The 6,000-nt window shown below is 41.3% G+C and overlaps 1 protein-coding gene across 5 annotated transcripts in view; it reads right to left on the reverse strand.

Annotated features, from left to right (window-relative positions):
• The window catches only part of LOC116313451 (netrin-G1-like), a 68,317-nt gene extending 64,497 nt beyond the window's left edge, over positions 1-3,820 (reverse strand). For 3 of the 5 annotated variants that reach the window (XM_039601732.1, XM_039601731.1, XM_039601727.1), the window contains exon 1: positions 2,245-2,565. The gene's annotated coding sequence lies outside the window, so the exon portion shown is untranslated. Of the gene's footprint in view, positions 1-2,072; positions 2,145-2,244; positions 2,566-3,491 lie in introns of those variants that run through there. The other 2 variants (XM_039601729.1, XM_039601730.1) reach the window with 2 other exon arrangements.
• Positions 3,821-6,000: the final 2,180 nt, after the last annotated feature.

Consider the following 6,000-nt stretch of genomic DNA (forward strand, 5'->3'; position numbering starts at 1 on the left):
TGCAATAATTGGCAGCACTGTATATATTGCATCAAAATGATTACATTGAAAAAATTAAATGCAGAAGAACACTTGTTTCCTCTGTCATCGCATGTCTACCTCATATTCTGTGCTACTCAAAGTGCAAGGAGAAACCTGTGAATGTCATAATTTCACTGAGAAAAATATGAAGTCAGATTCTATATTAGAAGTTATTAATATTTGAGTAGCCCTCCATATGCTGGGAGAGAGAGCTCAGAACTTTGGATGACCACCCCCCCCCCCCACTCCTTCTCTCTCACACTCTCTCTCCCTCCCTTCCCCTCTCTCTTCATCTCTTTTCCTTCACTTGTTTTTGAAGCCTCTGAAACACCCCCTTGTGTCCACTTGCATTCCATCCCCTGGGCAGCTCAAGCATAGCAGAGTGTTTTAAAAGTCAGCAGGCAGTAGTGCCCCGTGGCTTATATTGGTTACAAACTCCCAGCCAGACTCTTAAAAACCATAACGGATGTATTCCATTCATTTTATAGTAATCCCGCTTAAGTGTGGCTTTTCTCTCTGTCTCTGAGTGTGGCTTTTTGATCCCCTCTTGGCTCTCATTTTATAACCTATGTGAAAGAGAGCTGTCCATGGTGCTGAAAGGCAGGACCTCAGGTCTACTCCAATACTCTGCACCAACTGACATCAATGAGTGCAAAATAACACTCGTATTGATTTTAAAATCAAAAAAGACCCTGACATGACAGTCTGATTTGCGCTTTGTGGTTTTTCCACTAACAATTGCTATTTTACCATCTTGCCTTTTCTTTTTTTTTTGTACTGGGCATCACTCAGGCTTTTGCATGTGCACACATACAATACCTCCTTATTGTGTTCATTGATTTTGTTGAATTCCAACCAATAACTTATGATCCATAGCCAGTTTGAGCAGACTAATGCTTTGTTTCTGGCTGATGAGTGCAACAATAAACGGGTTAATGCTTCCAAATTTCTTACAGCCAAGAACAAACCCCCCAATATGAGTCACAGTGGGATCGGCTGGCAAGCAGAAGCATGTCTGTACTGTAACACATTTATCTTCTGACTGTCATTCCTCTCCGTCTTGATCCTTCATTCAATTGTTATTTTCCTTCAACCATCTCGTTCTGTCTCTCTCTCTAAACATGTGTGTGCGCGACTGTGTCTCTTAGCTTCTCCCAATATGAACACTCCTGAACAGCATAAAACATACATTTATTGCCCCAGGGCTGCACCTTTAACCTCTCCAACTGGAGCCACGTTAGGTCACTTGTTATTTAAGGACTCACTCTAGGATGTGGTTGATGTAGTCACAGTGTGATGGCCCCAGACACAGCCAGACAGCCTTCACTACAATCACATATGAAATCATGCTGTCATGTATTATTCAGAGTTCTTCTCTGGGACGACTAACATGCAAAAACGCACCGCATCAAAACAAATTTTTGAAATCATTGTTCAGCACATGTAATGTTCAAGGACAGAGCCTCGAGCAAAAGTCTTTTAAATAAAAAAAGTATTTTTCTGGTCTTTAAATTATTTCAAAATGGAAGATGCAAATATCTGATAGAACTTAGAAAAATTTACATACTTTAAAGAAGCTGTGTTCCCTTTTATGTTCTGGATCCAGTTTTGCGCAGAGGCATGGCACACCTAGATTTGACTTTGCTGACTTGCTGCGCAACAGGTTAAACTGACATTGTTTCCACTATTAAACGAGAATTTTGGGTGCGGACTTGAAAAAAAGGGTTTAGGTTTAGGTGCAGACTACACATTTCAGTTTCTTGTTAAACGAAGAAAACGTTCTGAATACATTTAAACTCTTTGAAGAAGGACGCCAATTAAACACTATGGACATGCACAATTTTTTTTTTATATATATATCTCATATAAAAGTCGTGGTTATGTTACCCACTTCTCACCTAACAAACGTTAGGCTACCGTTCCCACAAACAGCCTACTGCAATTACCCTATTACGGCCCATTTAGTAACGACGATCCCGGTCACAGAAGCAACAGTATACAAATAACGAAAACGTACAAACTCATCTGAATGCTCAAAACACAACACTTACATTTAAATACTCTCCTGGGACAATCTGCTCATTCAACAAGTTATTTTGGGGCCACCGGTAGTTGCAGAAAGACGTTTACTGGTCTCTGACTGGCTCTTTTGTTTCTAATTTCCTTCTATTTTTTGCACCAGATAGATCAATAAAAATGTGTGCGCAGAAAGCGGGAACTGACCTGGAGACTACGATGTTCTCTCTTGCTCCCAACTTTCTTTAAACTTTTGCATCCGAATAATGAACACGGGGACCCGATCACCAGAGCTTTTCTTCCCCCTTTTACAAACGCCACTGTGCCTTCACGGGTGTCCACACAAGCGGCTCCTTGATTTACGCAGCGCTGGTTGGCGCAGCGTTCATCCGAATGGCGCACGAGAATACTTCAGAAGCCTTTAAGGTAATTCTCAGTTGTCCCAAATTCGATGAAGTCCATCAACGGGTATTAAAATACATCCCGATGAAGAACCACTCTCGGGGTCGTTTGGATAGGTTAGACTGATTTCTCAGCCCAGCCGAGTTGTGCTCGGAGGAGGAAAGAGATAAGCAATCTTCCTCAAATGGAGCTACTATGTCCAGTTACATATGAGCGCTCCGCCGGGTCCTAAAGATAACACTGACTGGCTGGTAAATCTCAACTTCAGTCGTTGTTTTACCAGAATATTACAGCCAGTTCCCCTTTGCGCGCAAATTAAATGTAATCAGAGCCGGCACAGTAAAACTTGCGCTTTTCAAAAATGCTAGAATATTTGAGCATTTGATTATTTTTAATCTACATTAAATTATTCCAAAGTAGACAAACTTGCTGTAGTCTTGAAGTTGAATAATATTCATAAAGTTGCTCCATGATCTCTTGCAACGGACTACATCGGTTTCTACATAAGCTTCCAACTCATTTGAAGCCAGTTGTAACTGTAAATGCGCTAATGATATTTCGAAACCACAGCTGCACTGCACACACACACACACACACACACACACACACACACACACACACACACACACACACACACACACAATAATGATGTCCACCTAGATTTACTGTATAACAGTTCTGAATCTAACCCTATTGCCGCACAGATCTCACCATCAGCAAAACTCACTGCGGTTTCATTATCACATCGCACGAACCATGAAATGGAAGGGCTGCACGTGAGGAGTAAAACCCCCCAAAACTTGACAGCTGCGAGTCTTCGGGGCGAAAATTTAAAGTACAGCACAATTAGAATGCAGCCTGCGGAGTTTTGAGAACACGAGCTCGGAAGAAATAAGTGAAGGACCCCCCCCTCTAAAAATATAATATAGGTTATTCATCTATGCACCAATAATCGCCCGATTGTCTGACACATTGATTGCTACTACAACAACACCGCCTCTGGTTTTAATGCGATCAGAAAATAAATAAACAAAGGGGAAAAAAGATCTTACCTTTACATGTTACAATGTGGGGAAATAACTGCGCTTGCAAAACAGATAAGTGGAAAAAAAAACCCTCCTCCGGTCGGAGTTCGTGCTGTAATTATTCGTTGAATTTTGCGGGCAGAGCTAAAAGAATAACTACAGTTAGGTGCGTCTAGCGGGCTCCCTTGGCGCGGAGTCACAGATGTCACCCGCTCCACTACAGGGTGCCAAGCAGCACGGCAAACAACCACGGTGACAGGTCGCTTTGAATACGCATTTTAATTGTGTTGTAATGCCAACTGGTGGCGATTGCACGATAAGAACAACCGCGCCCAGCTGAAGGTCACCACAGTAATTGAGCAGTCCGCATCTCACGTCGACGCTGGAACCGTTTAAAAACTTCTAAATCAATCCGAATCAATAAGTCTCGCGCTTGTTCTTAGTTCACATTTCTACCAACTGCAAAATTACTATGCACATTCAGAGGCACGAAGTAAAAAAACGGTCTTTTTTTCTGCTGTAAGTTTAATAAGAAATGCAAATATTCATATTTCTCTGATAATCTTTTCTCCGATTAAACATTTTCACTGTTTTTGGGACTCACATGAGTCCTGAGTACTCTGGGCGGCTCTTGCGCCCTTTAGGCAAACTGACCGGCTGTATAAGTGGATTTTCAATAAGAGCAAAAGATTTTTCAAATATGTGACGTTTCAAAGCTCTGCGTTGAAGTTGTTTGCTATAATAGGTAATAATTATTGCGTTTTTGAAAGCCCAAGGGCTTTCCAGTATTGGCTGTTGGCGTTTTCTGTCCTTTCCTTCTCATATCTATGGATGCAGATGACCTTCCTTTCTTCCCTTCTTATATTCATCATCCATTCATCCATCTAATTTACAATTTTTTTCTTGTATTTTCAAGGCATCTACTTGACCTTCATTCCTTCTTTGTTCCTTTTCATCCCGTCTCTTTTTTTTTTTTCCAGAAATCTGAATATGTCTTATTCCTACCCTTCATTTCCCTGCTTGTCCCTGGTTTTTTAGAATGTAAGCTAAGCAGTTAAGTATTTTAAATGCCCCCAAATAGCACCAAAGCCCATATTGATTTCTTGCAAATTAATATGCAATGAAAGACCTGTAATCCCATTAAAAAGTGACAATGCCATTTCTGTTCTGATAAAGGCAGATTTTGGTTAGGACTGGAGCTGCATGACAACAAGTCTCTCAACCCCAGTGAGTAAAGTGTCTCACGCTGTATCAGAGGGTTCAGCCTTTGCTTCCAGCTACTGCTGCTCTTGACATTTCCATTAAATCATTCCTCCTGGAAATACTACTATACCACCCTGACAGTCACATGACTGCCCTGCTTCATTTTGATTTGAGACATAGACAGATAGATAGATACATACATACATACATAGATACATACATACATAGATAGACTGGCCATGTGAATTTGATATAGTTGTAATTTCTGATTGCACAATGTCGGTGAAGTACTGGGATCTTTAATCTAGGCAGACTGCTATTCAAGTTGATCTATATAAAAAAATGCAGACCGCTACTCTTCCAAACCCCAATCTCAGCCCCTCCTGGTCAAAGGCTCCAGGGTCAGCTCAGTGAATAGACAAAGCCTCCTTGAAATCACATCAGAGAGTTAGAATTCCTCCATAGCAGCTCCACAGTTTTTCAGCAGAGTGCTACAGTGTTTGACGAGGATACAGAGGTGGAGTCTGCCCTCTCACCCTCTGCACACCCTTTCCCTGGGTGCCACCAAGAACCTAGGCTGACAGAGATGGAGCGCTTGCTGTTTGATTCAGTTCCCGGGGGTCTATTGATAGTTTCAAAGTGGAGTCCACCTGCCACTGCTTTAATCATCTGTGACCCCACTGCATGTTGGAAGACCACAGTGGGACAGCAGGATCAGCAGCCTCGTACTTAGAGTGTGTGTGAGCAGCCAAGAGGAAGAGGAAAAGAAGGAGAGACTGACATGCAGAGATGATAAGGAAACATTTGGACCTGCAGAGATGAGATAGATAGGATGTTTTTGGTGAGCTGCACCTTTTCCAAATTCACAAACATTTTCTTTGTTCTGCCTAGCTTAAGATTTCTTTCTTTTTACCTCATGACACATTTCTATCCTATTTAAATGTATTATTGGTGTATTTAATCTTATTTCTCTCTCGAGGTGGGGCAAAGTGAATCAGCATGCAGGCACAACTTATGGCTGCCAAATTAATTCAATTTATTCAGAAACCTTTCTTAAGGCCAAGGTTGTAATTATGGCATGCAATTAGAGGGGGTATAAATATTAGATAACTTCCCAAGTCCCTGTGAAAGTTAACCCAAAAGCTGTTTTTTTTTTCAGGTATTGGTGATTTACATAAAGATCTCAGAGGCCTGCTGGCTATAATTAAAGTAAAATTCACATGCTCTGACAAACATCACTCAGCTATTGCAGAATTTAGGTGAAAAGGTTCTTAAAACTGTTTACATGTGCTGATTGCATCACTAGAAGCTTACTCACAATTGAAGTGAAACT

The sequence above is a fragment of the Oreochromis aureus genome, linkage group 18 (genome assembly GCF_013358895.1).
Source record: "Oreochromis aureus strain Israel breed Guangdong linkage group 18, ZZ_aureus, whole genome shotgun sequence".
Taxonomy (NCBI): domain Eukaryota; kingdom Metazoa; phylum Chordata; class Actinopteri; order Cichliformes; family Cichlidae; genus Oreochromis; species Oreochromis aureus.